Below are 16,948 nucleotides of genomic sequence, written 5' to 3'. Positions count from 1 at the left end.
GTGCAAGTTTCACTCAGCAGAGCACCCCAGCACATGGCTACTCCTGCTGGGCTTTACCCCGTGAGTTTCTCTAGTGCTTGGTACAGATTAATTTGACCTTCCTCTGTTTTTCACAATAATGTTGGCTTCTAACTGGACCTACATGGACAAAGTAAAGGAAATATGGATATGAAATAATCATCCAGGTTAATACTGGGGAAGTGAAGTCTCTGTTGGATCAAAGGGCACTTTGTCCTTGCAGCCAAGCAGTGATGAGTGTGCGTATTGGGTGTACAGCTGGTGAGTTCCGAGTGATGGCAGAGTGGCCTCTTTGGTACGAGACACCTTCCTCACCTTTCCCTCCCACCTCCTCTCAGTATCTGCTCATGCAAAGGAGGTGCCCTTCTTTCCCTGCCAGCTGGAGACCTTGCTCTGCTCACTGGGAGACCAGAGCCAGGGATAGATAGAGGTAACTGCATCCTTCACCACCTGCTGGGAAATCAAACCCCTAAGAGATTAAAAATGACAATAAAAACCAGCTCTTCCAGTACTGATTTGATTGTGGAGCCTGAGTGAGTCTTAAGGTGGTGGAGTGAGCTCCAAGGCCCTTTCCAATCCTCAGCCCATGAACACTGTCACCCCGCAGTGCAGCCGCCGTCTGCTGGTGCTCGTGGCACAGTCTGACCCATGGCAGCCTCTCCTTCCTCCCTGTGCTCCCTCCACCCCTGCGTGAGGGAAAAAGAGGTGCCAGTTGCCAGCACACTTCAAATAAGTAACGCTCTGAATTTAAAGTCCTCTGTTTAAATCCTGATTTTCAAGTTAGCTGGAATATCAAAGTTGTCATCTTTCTTTGTGTGCTACAGCTGTACTGCAGAGCAATGTTGAAAGAGTAACATTTAATTTCAACTGAACCACCACCTGGAAAAAATAATTCAATGTGCTTAAAAGAATTGCCTGTCATTTGGAGAGAAAATTGTGGGGCTGAGCTGCTGTCTGAAGGAAATAGAAAAACTGTGATTTAATCTAGAAATGATAAAACCAGGATGAAAGCATTCTTTCACTTAGCAGTACGTGGGTATATAAATAGTATCCATGATGAATAATTATGTGCATTTGACACAGTAAAATGGTAGATTGTTAGTGTCTGTTTCTGTAGTAAGTGTTTCTATTAATCAAGTGGATGCAGTTGTTCAGTATCTGTTTTGATCAAAACCTGAATATAATTGCAGTAGATTTTTAGAATATTAATTTTGCTGAAGTTCACGACACTTCAGTCTCTGTGTCACTTTCACCAGGTGAGAGCCCAGCTTGGCTCAGGCTGCAGGGAGAGCTCTGCAGAGCTGTGGCAATTCTGTGGCTCGAAGGAAAGCCAGCAGTTGCCTTGAGTAAAGCACCACGTTCCCCATCACACACCCCATGGTTTTGGGACACCAGTGCATCACTGGGGGACCCAGGACCAGCACAACCACTAGCACCTTCTGAAACACATACTCATCCAGCTGCCCTCCCATCTGTGTGATCTCTGAGAGACAAACTTGAATGCTAAATTAGCACGTAAAAGCTTCTAATAAAGTTATTAGAAGTGAGGGTTGTCTGGCATGAAAAAAAGCATGGTTCTGATGTATGTTTCTCTGTTCAAAGTCCTGGGTCTCACCCACAAAACTGAACAGCGTGTGATCTTCAAAGGTGAGTTTGTTTCCCCATGACACCCTTGGGTCTGGTAGCTCAGATGACGATGACACAGCTCCCAGTGAAAGGTGCAGGCTGTGAAAGGGGCAGCACAGACAGAAAGCATCAGGCTGAGTTTAACTGAATCTTAAGGCTGGAGTGTTTTTCCATGGCAATTCCCTAGTGTGGAATCTGCTATTTAACATCATGAGACTCAGCTCCTCATCTTTCTAGAAGTAAAATAAAGAAATCTGTTATTGCACTGGAGCTGCTAAACATCAGTATATTCTCCTTTCCTAGTAATTTCACAGATACTGAAATATCCAGGTACCGAATTAATCTATGTAGTGATCTGAAAGTCTCTTACCTTTTAAACAGAGTTTGAGCACACACAGATCTCATAGAATATTCTGAGCTGGAAGGGACCCACAAGGATCATCGAGTCTAGCTCTGAAGTGACTAGCCCATATGGGGATCAAACCCACAACTCTGGTGTTATTTTATTAGCACCGTGCTCTAACCAACTGTGCTATATCCTCCCCCTCCTCTTGTAGCTCTTCCTCTCCTCTACTTAAACCAGGACCCCAATTTCATGCCTCCTATCCCTGCTCTGGCCCCCTCCCCACTTTGTGCTTCTGTCTCTCCAGCCAATCCTACCACGGCACCTCTAGCTTCCAAGCCAAGCCAGCCCTCAGAAACCAGGCAGATCCAAATACTTTGTGCTTTCTCCCGACTCCTCCCGTGATCTGTGCTGCTCTCTGTACTGTACAATCTGTAGTAGCTGGTAATCATGTGCTCCATCCCACTCAACGGTTCCAGGCAGGAGAGACGCCGGTGGGCTTGGTGGGGACACAGATCTGTAGCATACTGTGGTGCTCTGATAAATACAGAAGCTGCAGCCACTGCCGTGATCCCTCCACCACGTCAGAGAACTGCTGAGAAGCTCAGGAGGAGGACAAGGGGTGCATTCCAAGCTGCCAGGGTGGGCACTCTGCAGAGCTTTGTCCTGGCCTCCAGCTGCCTGAGCGCCTGCTGCTGGGGCCAGACCTGTGTGTGTGATGGGAGGAGGGCAGACTACAGCCATCAGCCCATTTGTGCAGCCCAGACAGCGGCGTGGGGGCTGCTCTCAAAGGCTGTGCTCGGCTTTGCTCAGCTTCACTTAAATTCAGGGTGCACTGGAGAGCGAGAGAGGCTGTTTGGATGGATTGCCTGGATTCCTGCCTGCAAAATCACATCGTGCCCAGACACCCAGGTGACACCTTGCCTTTCAAAGATCACAAGTCTTTAAGCCACATGATTATGTTCAGGTTTTCGTGGGGACAGCAGGTTTACTGTGGCAGCGTTTTCTTACTGCAGCACATTGCTCACTACACAAAATACATCTTCACCTCCTACATACAGCAATTCTATTTTCTGCTTTCTTTCATACAGCAAAACAAATCAGCAACAACATTATAGATGCTATTAGCTTTCAGGAACATTACACCAAAGCTAAAAATGAAAAACCACCCGCCAAGCATGCTGCTTTGTTGGGTAATGATTAGCTTCCATTATAGAAAATACGACATCCTAGTTTTTACCGAAGGAAGGGCCAGTTCTGCTTCAGATCTGCTCTCACCCTCTCTCTGTCGTCTAGAGAGCCATGTACGATAAAAGCTATTTAAAAAGCCCCTTGTGATGGGGTTGATCCTATAGCAATCTTCCACCCTTCAAGAAGTGCAACTCTTCAGCCCTGTATTTCCCCTGCTGTGATGCCCACAGAGGGGATGGCACATGCCCAGCTGTGGGCAGGAGGAAGGGGAGAGGCTCCCTGTACCCAGGACACACCACTCCCCACCAGTGACTGCCCAGCTTCTGGCACACGGTGCTGAACATGACAAAGATGTCTCACATCCACTAAACTTAATAACAGGATTGCTTAATAACAGAGTTGCTTAATAACAGAAGTGCGGAAAAAGTTTGGCAACTTCAGCAAGCAGATGTAAGAGTTTTATATTTTAGGAGTTTCTGAGACTGAAATGCAAGAACATCTGTAATATTCTCGAAATATTTTGATTGCAGATGGCTGTACCAAGTACAAAATGGTCAGAACTAAATACTCAGCAATACTATTTTCATGTAAATACCCATTCAGCCACTCTGTACAAAACAACACGGCAAAACCAGTCAACCAGAAGATGCTCCCACCATGCCCAGGGGAGAGCATGGTCGACGTTGGCTCAGGGCAATTATGAGGACATGGAAACAACCTCCCCAAGCATATGAATCCATTTTCCTCCCAGTCAGCCACTTAGTCAAAGCTGTAATACCATTTTGCAGCCAGGATATTCTCTCCCCTGGCAAATGGCTAAAAGTCATGTTGAAGTGAACTCTGGAGGGAGTGCGGCTTGGCCACAAAAATGGAGAGAGAGGGAGTTAATCTGAAGAGTTTCTGTGGAGTTTGTCCAGTGCATTTTTTATTGTATTAGCAGGCTGGCTTGGAGAGAAGGGACACAAAAGGAACTTCTTTGGCTTTGTGGCACCCATGTGGTTATACCAGACAGGCAGTTGTTACCCCAGTGCCTGCTGCAGCTTGTACTGGGTAATGAGTTACCTCAGTCATTGACTTCATCTACTCTAAAGTGAGACACATGTGGGGATGTTCCTTATTTCCCACCTACACTGTGAGCATAACTCCATCTCCCAGCAGCTGGTTTTTCAGCCAAGTGATGTACGTGTAGGGGGCACTGAGTTATCTTGAGAGCATCCTGGAGAGGTGAGTTGAGCTGTTTTAAGTTAAAGGTTTGAGATAAAAACATGAAGAGGCTGCAGGAGCCCACTGCAGTCCTGCAGCCTGGCAGGAAGGGGAGGTGATGGGAACCAGTAAAGGTCCTTGCACCTGTGCTCCAGCTGTACTGTAAGCAAGCAAAGGGCTGAATCTTAACTGAAAAAGACGGAAATGCATAAGAAAGTAAAGATGATGAAGAGGCTAAAATATTTTTAATACCCCTGAATCTTCACTTTTAAAATGCAACACAGCTTCTGCAGCAAAAGACAGGCTTTAAGGAGTCAGCAATGCTGCTGGAGATGTGGGCTCTTCTCCAGCTGCAAGCAGTTGCTCAGGCTTGTGGGAGGTGGACTAAGCCAAGGGCCAGGCACGCTCTCAGAGTCTGCTACAGTGTGAGATAGCTGGGTCGTGAAAATTGTTGTAGGAATGGACTGTTTTAATGACTTCTGTGACCTAGTTTGAATGTATCTCTCTGTTTGAATTTGGTGATATACCTGCCCTTGAGTCTGGAGAGTCTGGGAATGCCAATGAGGAAGAACGTCAATGAGGCAGCTGTATTGTGAAGCTCTTACAGTGGATATCTGAATGGCTAATCCAGTGTTGCTGCTGGTGTTGATAATTAAGTGGGGTGGCAGCTTGTTTCATTATAACATAGAGTTACTTGTAATGGTTCTTTTTCTTGACATAAATACAAAAAAATCAAGTTGCTTAATTTGTAGCATTCAGGCGAAACGTTAGCAGTAATGAGCTGCAAATGCGTGTGTTTTATTTATCCTTCAAGTATCACTTACACGTTATAAGATTGATTAGAAAAGCGAACTGCAGAACTTCAGATTTTAAAATAGCTCTAAAAGCAGACAGGAAAAAAAGTCCACTGAAAGCAGTTCTCCCATAGTGTTTTAGTCCTGAGCAGCCTGGGCATGAGCTGTGAGTGTATTACTCTTGGACAGCTACAGGATCACTGCAGAAGAAACATTCAGTGTTTCCAGTAACTTTAAGCCAAGAAATCCAATAGACCAGATGGAATATATCAGCTTTCAGGGAGGGCCAATTTAAACATGTGTAAGCACCGGGGGCCCAGTGCTCAAACTTTAACACTTCTAAATTGTTACTGTGAACATAAAAGGGTTGCTCATATCCGCAGTGGAACAGGAGATTACAGACTGATAATTATACGACCCTGGGAGAACCTACCAGTATCCAAACATCTGAAAGCAAAATTTGGACATGCTGGAAATGGCAGAAATGGCCCTGTACAGAGGGAACATGACTGAATGGAAAAGAGACCGTTTTTCCCTTTTAGTGCTTTAGATGAGCAGTAATTATGCTGGAAAAAAAGTGCTGTCTGGGAACCTACAGACTGGAGACTGCAATGGATAGTCTTATTTCAGCAGCTGGCTTGAATCTGGCATTTACTTCACTAGTACTATATTGTTGCTACATACTGGAGTTACCTTTCAATACCTGGTGGAGGTGATGGTAGGGTGGGGGGGCCCCTTCTGTAAAGAGTAGCTGTGCAGACTGAGCAGTTAAACTGTTGTCCTCCTCTGGGTAATGCCTCCAGGAACCTATCCAGGGAAGAGGAGCTCAGCTGCAGTTTCCATCAGCTCTGCTGGAGTTGCCAAGAAAGGGGCTGGCTGAGCTTTCCTCCTGCTGCCCCCGGTAGCTGGCTGGGAATTGAACTACACTGGTGTGTTCTTCTCCTGTGTCTGAAGGCAGTAGCTGGCAAGTGGTGTCTGGATGACAGCACTGTCCCAGAGCTGAGCCTGGCCCACGGTGTGGAAACCTTCACAAGCACTCCCTTGGATATGTGGCACAGCTGACACCATGCTGTGATTCTGTACGGCTGCTATTTGACATTACAAATGAGATACTGCACTTGGTCATATCCTGAAAGCTCACATCCAGCTTGTGAGAGAGGAAACCACTCCCTGACAAAAGGGCTCAGTGAGGATCATCTCTGTGTTGTGTCCCACAAACCCAGCGGCTGTACCAGGCAGCAGCTGCTTTGGTGAGGACCCAGTCCCGGGTCCAGCCTCCCAGGGGCCAGTTGGCACACACAAGCAGCACTCACCTCTTTGGAAGTTGCTACTAAAGCTCTTAATTTTATTAACCTGATAACATATATCAGAACCAAAGCCTGAACCAGGCTGCAGCACAGAGAACAGCATCTCTGCAGAGTGACTTTCAAGTGTTCGTTTTCAACTTTTCACGCCAATTTCGCAGTGTGTGGGGAGGCTCTGCCAAGGCAGCAAACACATCTGGTTAGCTCTTGGCAACTGGCAGCGAGTGTAAATGATGCAGAGCTTGCTTACACAGCACCCCAGGGTACCTGTGTGAAGTGGGAGCAAGGCTTTGCTCTTATCTGAAACTGCTCAGGAGTTGCAAGTCCGTCTGCCAGGAGTGATAGTAAAACACTGTGGTGTTTGGGTTTCTAAGCTTTACTGTGCAACTAAAAGAGGTTTTGATAAACTGACCACTGTATTTTATACACAGTTTCAAGTCTTTCAACGTCAGCTCATTATGCTGATGGGCAAAATACATTGAAAAGACTGAACGACCCCTGCCCAAGAAAACTCTGATTTAGCTCTGCCTGACACTCAAGACAAAAAGCCTCCACACTGGCAGCAGAGTTTTGATGAGGGAGGATTGGTTACTGTCTATTGCAATGACCTATTAATCCTGTTCTTGTATTTTGAGACAGGTGTCTATGATTATATCAGCATGTTTTTTTAAATGCTAGTTTTGGTAAAAAGAAATCTTTTAGAGTAAAGAGGCATGCTGACATACCCAAAAAACTACAGCAGGATCTTACTTAAGAATGGACAGCTCACCAAGCCCAACAGACCACACTTTGGTAGCACTAGGGGACATCTTGAATTGTTCAGGAGTTTTTGGCCTTCAAACTGTCAGTGACTTTTTTTTTTTATTATATTCTCTATAGCCAATCATGGACAGTAACTGCTGAAGACTTTAACTTCAGTCTCTGACATGTTGTGTTTAGTGTCCTTTGCCTTCTCCACGATTACCACGTTTCTTACACTGAGCTGTCAAAAAGACACTGCATTGAAAAAAGAAACTATCATGAGGACTATGTAGCAAAACTATGCAGTTAACAAAATGATGATTATCTCTATAGGAAAATTATGCTTGTTTTAATGTCTGGCCATGTAATTTGCACAACAGGACAGTAACGAGTTCTTTGATAAGTGCTAAGGGACTGTTTATTGCTTAGATGGGACAGAAGCTCTGGGGGAGCACCAGGCATATAATGAATGATAAACAATTATCTTGTTAAGGAAAAAAGCCTCATAGGCTTCTTTAAAAGGATTCAACCATTGCGTTCCTCCATACAAAAATAAAAACTATCCTGGAAAGAAAAGATTTTCCTATCAAAGTATTATTTGCCACTGAAACTCTCACAAGTCATGTGAAACCTCTCAAGGTCTTGCAGCTGTCCTGTTTTATCCAGATGCAATTATCGTAGCAACTTCTCCTTATCAGTGATCTTACTCACAGTGTTACTTCATCACCAGTTTCCGAACTGGTAGATTCTGCTTTGAACAAAAACTTGAAGAGATGTTTGAACACTGTGACACTCACACCTGGGGGCTTTCAGCCCTATTTCATGGATGACTTGGATTTTTGATCAGGGTGAATAAGGCTTTCCATGTATTCTTTTAACCCCTCTTCTGGCAGGGTGAGGGAAAGAGGAGGGCTTTGGAGGTATCTGCACTTTTGTGGGCTTGGTGCTTGGCAATTACCCCAGGTACCACTCCTGGTTAACAGGAGGCTCAGATTTCCCTGTGCTTCTGCAGCTCGAATGCTTTCTATTCCTTCCACAGAAGTCTCTTTAGCATGCAGGAGCTGGCCGTTCCCAGTAGGAACAAAATAATATGCTGTTAGTAAAGCAAGGCCTGGCAATATCAGCCCTAAATATTAAACACAGCCTCCATGCAATCTGTATGCTTTAAACAGATAAAGTGCAGCTAAGGAACAGGCTATTTGATACTGCTTCCCCGATTTCTATTTTTTTCCCCCATCCATTTCTCATCCTTTCAGGAAGAAAATTTTGAGGGTTTATTTTTGTGCCTTCAAATTGCTTGCTGTTGCAGTACACTGCTCTTTCTCCAGAGATAAAACGTCCTTGCCTTTTACATAGAATAAATCTATTTTTGACTGTGATATATTAAGAATAGCATGAAAAATAACCACGTCTATGCTCTAGGGATGTACAAAACTCCATGAGAAAGCAAGCAATTGGGACCCCAAGGGTAGCTGGTCTGAAGATGCTGTGAAACTCTGCGATGGCATTTCCCTGTAGCTTAATATGAGGCTGAAAGAAAAGGGAGGGGGATAAGTATTTCTGCTAAACAAGGTCAAGGTGAATAAACTTTAAGGAACCCACACTAGGCTGCAGCTGTGGCAGGTGTCCAGCTGCTGCTGACCAAGTGGGCTGCCCAGTTGTGTGAGCTGAGCTCCCCGAGTTCAGAGGGAGAGGATCCAGCACCACAGAGCTACACTTGTACCATGCTGTCCAGATACTCCCCTCCCTGGGACAAGGTGGGCCGTTTTGGGTGTGGGAAGCACAGTTGTAATTCACTCTTCTTGTTTGTTTGTGTCTTTTAGAAACAGGCAAACTCCCTGACAATAGTACTGAGTCTTCTTTGCTCTGAGTGCAGGGACACCGTGTGAGTGCTGGGAGGGCTGGGGTAACGCCCAACAGTGTGTGTGTGCAAATGAGGAGAGGCCAAGGGAAGTGGGGGGTGGAGGAGAAAGGCTATTGAAGCTTGATTTAAGTTAATGGTATCTGTGTATCTGGCAAATGAGGGATATATTCTTTTTATGAACACCGTGCTATTGTTTTCCTACCTTGGTATTTGGTTGCTTGACCGCTTGGTTTTGAATTAAGAAGGTGACTGATGGAAGGGGAATAAAACAATGGCAGAGATCAGGTACAAATGGAAAAACATGCCCTGGGTCCCTAAATAAACACCAGAGGAGCTGTGAATTTCTCCAATTAATTCCAGCCATGCTTCCAAACTGTTTATACCAGAGAACAAAGTCCAGTAAGGGGAAGATGAAGGGGATAATAGTGGCAAGAAGTGTCTGACAGCAGTTCACTTTCCCAAGTCAGGAACAGACACTCTAGACTGATCAGAACATGTTTAAAACTAATAAGAAAAGAAAGTTTAATTAACCTGAAGCATGGACTATTTATTGTCTCATTGTTATTCTTTATTTTTGTGTTTAGGGAGAATTAATTAAATAAAAGAAAAAATACTTTGAAGATGCTGATTAGTGCTTCCAAATCATCTACTGGTCACAGGGCTATGGAAGATGAGGGCTTACAGGTTATAACCCATTTGGACCTGGTGTTTGATAGTCAACAAAGAGACACAGCTGTGGCTATAATACAGCTGAAAGGGCAGGATCATGATATATCACTAAAGAAGTTCCCTTATGCTTCTATCAGGCCCTCATGTTGCAGCAGATTTGACATTCTTTGTTTCAAATGAGGCTTATCTTATGACTGACTTTTTTTAAACAGATCAAACAACAACAACAACCACCAAAAAACCCCAACAAAACAAACAAAACCCCCAACCAAATAGAAAAATCCCACTAAAAAAACCCAAACCAAATCTGTTGATAGAAGAGACTCTGCAAGTGTGTAAGTCACTTACTAAAGAGATGTTTTTCTCACCCTGCCTCTTGAGTCATGCTTAGTTATATTGTCTATGTCACAGCATCATTACTTACAAGGTATGTGGGTGCTACTTGTCTCTTGTTATAAATACTGTGTATTTATAACATTTTTCACTCCCTCCATGAAAGCAAAGGCCTAGATTTGTAAAGGCACCTAATGTATCACTAACTGCAGCTCAAAATTTTAGTTCCTATTCTGAAAATATGCAGGAGGTAAAACAGGGCTACAACAGATCTGAAAGAGTTACTGCAGCCTGTGAAGTCTTTTGGGGTAAAGAACATGCTCTTGATCAATTCACCACTCCCACTACCAGTGTCCCCCCTCCTGCCTGAGGAGCATCCCTGCTCTGTGTGCCCCAGGGCTATGCCCTGCTCTGTGCCCCACTGTGGGGTGCACAGAACATCAGCCCTTCTGCCCCAGGGGTTAAACCCTTGCACCCACAGTAGGTTCTGGATGCAGGCCCGTGCTGTGCCTGCACCACCATGGCAGGGAGGATTCCATTGCTGGATTTCATTGCCAGTTGAAGCAGTTTTGTTTCACCCAGCCCCAGTCAGCTGATGCTCTGCTGCAGTTTTATGAGTCCAGCACAATACCAGATGGGAATGTTGCTTGTACAAGTCCATAAAAGACCTAAGGGCATCCTTCCTTTCTGAGTAAGAGCTGCTGATAATATCAACATCCAAACGGTGCCTGCTCTGGTTTCTTTTAATTCATTTGAAGTATTATTTTTCCCCTACTAAAAGTTTGACAATTTCCTTAGAGACTTCCAACAGACAATCCCACTCTGACCGTGCTGAAACAAGCCCCGCTTGCTGTTTGATTGTAAACAGGATGGATGTTGTAGAATCCACCTACAATGAGTTAGTTCAATGGTATAGTTATAAATAAACTAATGGTGTTACAAGTTTAAAACAGAAAATAATTTTATTTTTAAATGTCATCTGCTTCTCCTGACTGACAAGAAAATGAGTAAATTCCTTTTCCTTGCAGTTTAGTAATTTTTTTCCTCTTCTTCAATAGAGAACAGATTAAGAATGTGCTATACTGAAATAGCTGCTCACACATGAGCCCTAGAGTTCTGCACATCTTCACAAGAAAAATCTAAATTCAGTATGTCAATACTTTTGATCCAGGGTGAAACGAGTGCTTTGTTTTCAGTCTGAAAATGGTAGAAAATAATTTCTTAACAACAGCAAAGCTGAAACTGAAAAGACAAAAGTCATGAATACTTAGAAAGAAAAAAAGGGGTCTACTGTTTAGTGTTGTTCCCCAAAGAGGACAAGACTTGTAGAAGAGTCTTCATCTACTTATTGTTCTAAACAATGCTTTACTGTTTGCCTGGTTATTGAAAAGAAAAAAACAAACACCCCAAACACGTTTTTACAGTTGCAGAATATTAGGCTGTGTAGAATCCTTGACTAATTTTTTTTCTTTTTTTTTCCCTTCCCCCTGTCCCTAGAGGAGGATTAGCTGCTGGGGAGATAGCCAACCCAGATTCTGAATGGAAAACTCCTGACCAAAGGAAAAATTAATGCTGGTCAATGCAGCTGGGATTCATCACGCTCTCCATCTCTTACAAGTTTTTGTGCATCTGATTGGGGATTTACTGGTAGGAAGAGTGCACGTGTTGCCTCATGCCCCAGATGTGATCTATAACCCAGTTTAAGATGAAGCCTGATTTGGACTTTATTATGTCCTTTGAGTGATCTGCTCTACACTGCTTGACTCTCGTGTCAGGTCAACCATCTGATCAAGATGCACAAAACACTAACAATGGAATATGTGATGACTTCCATCCCTGTGGAAGAAAGGACACAGACTGATACATATGTATCTATCCAACACTAACCAGACCACCTGCTGTATTCTCCAGACTTGTCCTCTGTAATCCTATCGTAAAGGATCACCACTGAAAACCTTAGTCTAGGCTAATGGAAATATAAGCTGAGCCTTACAGTACAAGCAAAAGATTATTTCCTCTGGAAATATAGAAAACTTCGGAATGTAGATCTGCAGGTCAATTCTGTTCCTCCTTAGTTCAAAATCTGCATTAACAAAATCTGCCAAAACTTTTAGTGTCTCCATGCCTTACAGCAATGAAAGAAAAATCCTGAGTTTACACTGGAAAAAAAAGGAAGAGAAACTGGACTACAAACAATAGTTTCCTTGTTATGGGTTTAAATTAAATTACTAAGCATGGCACCAATACCCTCACAGTGAGGTAACTGACCCAAGCAGTGTAAATAATATCTGACAACCAGAGCTCCTTTAGAGGATAAAAGCTAGTGAAGATAATCTGGTTTTACACTTTTAGCTTGTTCACTGTGTGTATACATACTGCAAAACACATCATGCCAGGAGGAATATCCTGATAACAAGGATACTTTTGCTGTCATCAGGGAGTTTATAACAACAGTTTAACAGCAGCAGCTGTAACCACCCTTGGTGCAGATGTTCGCTCGAAGAGCAACTCTTTATTTCAGGAAAGCAGAAATGGAAAAGATGCTGGAAAAATACTGAAATGGTCAAGACAGTTCTTAGAAGGTCTGTTTCGTTATTCTGAGGCATGTGAGTAACAGCAATGTGTTGTGTGGGGTTTATATATATATGTATGTATGCATGTATCCTCATTATATAACATTGCAGCTATAAGGAGTCAGGATTGAATTTGCAGAGGAAAAAAAAAAAAGGCAAAAATCACTGCCTTTATGTTACCTAAAGAAAACCCTGAAAGGACAAGCCTCAACAACAAACACAGATAAGCAAAATGTGCCATCCCTCGTGGTTTCAATTCTGTGAAATCTCTGAGCACATTTGTACTGAGTTGATTTGTGATGGTACCACACATGTACTGAAAGTATCCAGCTGAATATCCAGGGTGATGCAGAAATGTAACTTCTGAACACAACGATCTCTAGAGAGACTCCGTAAGACCTGAATCAGGTCCAGCCTGATACTAAGAGAAAGAAATGTAGCACAACACACATGTTGTTATCACCTCACTGTTCCAGCTGCCAGCAAAACTGCTGCCTTTGTATCTGGTTATTGGTAATAGAATAATAGACAATTCCACACTGCTGATGAAAAACTGTGCTTAAGAACAAAAATTCATTCCACCAAAACAGCCACTACTTCTGAAGGGAATTTAGTCAATGTTGCTGTTTCTTAATCTCCAGCATGAATTTTTAGTGTCTATGATACATACTGAAGAAGCAGACCCACTACCAAGTTACTTGTCCTTCTGGAGCCATTCTAAGCATAGGCAGCTTCTTGAGGCTGATCTAGAAAGTACAAAGGTGAGTTTAGACCCTTCTTGTCTCTCCTGGATTTGACATGGTATTCAAAGAGTGAACAGCCTGTGGAACTTTCTCAGATAGACTAGCAGGCACCTGAGGGGGAATACTACTTAGTTTCCTCTCACTGCTTTGCAGGACTTGGTAAATCCTTCTTTCCTAGAGAATTAATCTAGCATGTCTTAGTCCTGCTCTAAGGCTCTGCTGGGTTCTTTCTGCCTGAAGAAGCATGAAAAAATCCACTTCTTGCTCAGCTCTCATCACTCCTGTAGGAAAAAAATGGATTCTGCCCAATCCTATGTTTCCCATTCAACTTTTTCTAAAATGAAGAAAAATATAAATTCCTTTCTTGAAGTGAGACTTGAACAGTTGTGGCATGTCTGATGTCCACAGAGAGGAGTTTCTCAGGCAGGGATGGGCCAGGTCACTTGGACCCCAGTGCTGGTAACTGGTCCTGTTCCCTTTTGCAGGTGGGTCTAACGACCCCTATCACATGCTTGTCTACAGAAATAAGACTCCTATGCTCATGCATTTTATAGGGTTCAGATTTTCCTGCAACAAGATCTGTCTGTAGTTCCTGCTCTGTGCTGCTGCAGTTGCCATAGCATAACCCAGGGGCATCCACATCCACAAGGAATGAGCAGAAAGCAATCATTGCTGCAGAGAGCCTTTGATCAAATGAGACATTTCTATGCTTTTAAATAGAGGCTGGAGTCTTTAAAAGGAATGACTGTATGCATGTCATTCATTCTTGTTATTTCTTATGCTAAAATAATCTTGAGGTTCCTGTGGGTTTGCACCAGAGAACCCAGACAGTGATGATCCAGTGTTTGTGCTCTGAACATAGGTATTGCTCACAGGGAATGAACTGGTAGCAGGAACATTTAAATAAACTCTATCATCAAGCTAAGTGATACTCTAAAATAATTGTTTTACTTTTACCAAGAGTCATTATTAATGTAATGAGGTTTCCCAGGATGATTTAAGCCAAAAGAGAGAACCTTTGCAGTCCTCCCCATAGAGACATCACACATTATATATTCAACAGGAAAGGTCTGGAAGAGAAGCCCTTTTGTTTATTCTTATTTCATTTTAACTAATGCTAATCTGAGCTGCTAGTGTCATGCTGTTAAGCCCTACACTTCAATATGTTTGAAGCTTTCCTTGGCAAATAACTGAGCAGCAATTTAGCTCAGCAGGCCTCACCTTAGTGGAGCTGGTTTTGCTGCCAAACTCAAGAGCTGGCATGCTTTTCTTTTAACTTTATTTTTTTCTCTTTTTCCCACCCAAGCCTATTCAAATAGTTTCTTTTGCAGCAATCTGCTCTCTTCCTCTGGGCCTGATGCTGTTGCTGAGGCTTTCCAGCTGCCTTTGCCTTTGCTCATGTGTGTTTCTTCAGCTCCTGGCAGCACTGGGCCCTCCCTAATGACAGGTCCCTTAAGGTTTGTTGCAGGAGCAATGCTACCAGCATCACCCCATCAGCCAGCTGTCCGTCCTTTTTTCAAGCCCAAAGCTGGATGATGATTTACCTCTTGCTACTTTTCAATATTTTCTCCCCAAATATTAAATACTCTCATGCTTACAGAGAAAACACGCAGAAGCTTTACCCTTTCAGCAGGCTTAACAACCATCCCTCCAATGCAAAATATGCTTGTGATAAAACTGCATTTTCCTGTGGCAAGTGGACTCCCCAGTGAGCCCTGCCAGACCTGCTTCCCACTGTGTGAACTCTCACTGAGTGCAGCCCAGTGGTGGCAGTGTAATATTGCTTCAATGGACATTTATTTGACTTTAATATACACAGAAATTGCTCGTGGAAAGCTTTCATTGGCGAAATAAAACTCCAAATAGCAGAACTCTGTCTCTTTTATGGGGAGATAAAGCCTAGAAATCCAAGCAGCATGTTGGATTTTGCACGATTTCTGACAAATTGGACAGTGGGGTAAAAATAAGACAGTCAGCTGTCATTGCCTGTGCTCTGGTCCCGTGTTCATGTTCAGGGTTGGCTGATGCATTTTCTTCCTGGAACTCGCACAGAGGATACATCCTAAGACAGTAGCTGAGGAGAGCTTTGTATCCTGTGACTTTTAGTGAAGTGAGGCTATTAATGCTGCGAACACAAGTTATAAATGTGATAATATGCCACAATGTATTCAGGGCAGCACTGATTTTCTTAATCTAGGCAGTTGTAATAATGATACTGCTTTGTAAACTGGTCAAATGGAACCTGATAAATCTCATTAACATTGTGATGAGTATGGTCCATAAAATTCTAGAGATGCTTGACAATTCTACAGCAATCTGCTTTATTCCAGAATAAAAACCAGAGCAACACCATAAAAGCAATGTAGCATATTTCAGTATTTTAAAAGCGTACACTTGGATGTCTTAATTTGGATGTGCCTGTAATGGCTTCTTCTAGTGTCATTTAATTACTTTCTTATTTTATATTTACATATAAAAGCTCTTTCTTTTACAATCAATGAAGCTGTATGCATTTGGAGGCACATCTATCCTTCATTTTCTTTCAAAAGAGAAATTTACAAAAATTGAAATAAATGGTCGAGATGTTGTGGTAACAAAAAGTTACCTGGATATCTGGTTGGATGAGCTACAGAAAACAAAATGTTTAAAGAAAGTACTTGCCCTTTTTTTCTTTACAAAGGTAAAGAAAATGCTACCTTGTGGAGGAACGTTTGCTGTGTCAGGATCTGTCTCTGAAATACCTGTAGATCTTAAGGTTGCATATGAACAAGAAAATTCTACCTACAGAATTCTTTTGCTATATTCATGGTTTCATAAAAGAAAGTCTTTACTGATATCTATGATGATGACCTCAACTGGCCATGTAAAATTATGATGTCATGTATGATAACATGGAACTTATTTTTCCATGATATACTTAGGTTTGACTCCAACCATTTCTCATCCAGGACTGACTTAATATCCAGCAGGTTCTCTCTCCTAATTTTTTTAGAGAATTTTAAAGGGGACATATTCCAACCAGCCATAATTCTTTTGATTCCCTGCATTATGTTTCTCAGGATGTATTGTCTCTGTACAGGATATTTGGTGTTATCATCCTGATTTTCCACAGCTACCAGAGTATAATCATGCATTGCACAGTGGCTCCTGTCTGAATTAATGTTCTGAATTCAGAAATTATGTGTTTGTCATGCTCAGGCTCTCATCCTCCACACTGGGGACTGAATCAGTAAATGAAGAGAAGAGCTATTTTCCAATTTCTTTTAGTTATGTTTATTTTTCACTATGACAACTTCTCAAACAGAGAACAAGCTGAAATATTCCTGTATCTGTTCTTGCCTCATCTCTTCTTTTTTTTTTTTTTGCCACAAAATAATACAAATCATCTGGAATATGGGAATATAAATTACTTGTGTCAATGGCTAGATTTAGGAGTGACTTTTAGTGGCATTATCTTTCCTGTACCTTCAGAAGTGAAGAGACAACAGGCACAGATCACCAAAACATTATATGAAAAAACAGCTTCAGAGATAGGAATGAAGAAAT

The 16,948-nt window shown here is 42.7% G+C and overlaps 1 protein-coding gene across 1 annotated transcript in view; it reads right to left on the bottom strand.

Annotated features, from left to right (window-relative positions):
* TNFAIP8L3 (TNF alpha induced protein 8 like 3) overlaps nt 1–16,948 on the bottom strand; it is a 46,382-nt gene that overhangs the window by 3,679 nt on the left and 25,755 nt on the right. The window lies entirely within an intron of this gene.

This window comes from Chiroxiphia lanceolata, chromosome 12 (genome assembly GCF_009829145.1).
Source record: "Chiroxiphia lanceolata isolate bChiLan1 chromosome 12, bChiLan1.pri, whole genome shotgun sequence".
Lineage (NCBI taxonomy): Eukaryota > Metazoa > Chordata > Aves > Passeriformes > Pipridae > Chiroxiphia > Chiroxiphia lanceolata.
This window is presented reverse-complemented; position numbering and strand designations above follow the sequence as displayed.